This window comes from Penaeus monodon, chromosome 27, assembly GCF_015228065.2.
Source record: "Penaeus monodon isolate SGIC_2016 chromosome 27, NSTDA_Pmon_1, whole genome shotgun sequence".
NCBI classification, from domain to species: domain Eukaryota; kingdom Metazoa; phylum Arthropoda; class Malacostraca; order Decapoda; family Penaeidae; genus Penaeus; species Penaeus monodon.
In genome coordinates, this window is record NC_051412.1 from 33,174,855 (window position 1) to 33,175,118 (window position 264).

The 264-nt window shown below is 33.3% G+C and overlaps 1 protein-coding gene across 13 annotated transcripts in view; it reads left to right on the plus strand.

Moving 5' to 3' along the window:
• Positions 1-264, plus strand: part of LOC119590797 (E3 SUMO-protein ligase EGR2-like) — a 113,995-nt gene that overhangs the window by 41,141 nt on the left and 72,590 nt on the right. The gene's annotated exons all lie outside the window — the stretch shown is intronic.

A 264-nucleotide genomic window follows, 5' to 3' on the forward strand; every position in this document is an offset into this window, starting at 1 on the left:
TAATTACTTAATATAACACATCCTTTACTTAATTTTCTGAACTTCATTTCTCCAGATTCGCTACATAATCAGGGAAGCGTTTTTTTCCACACCCTGGACGACCTAGTGTGTATTTGTTAATTGTACATTTTTATTTATTTATAAAAGACACTGCTGATGGTATGGCACTTTATACTTCCTTTGTCTCTACGCGGGCAGACATGCTCCAGCGTAGGAAATTTTGATAATAAATTTGCCTTCCGTATTGTAAATATTAAAACATTA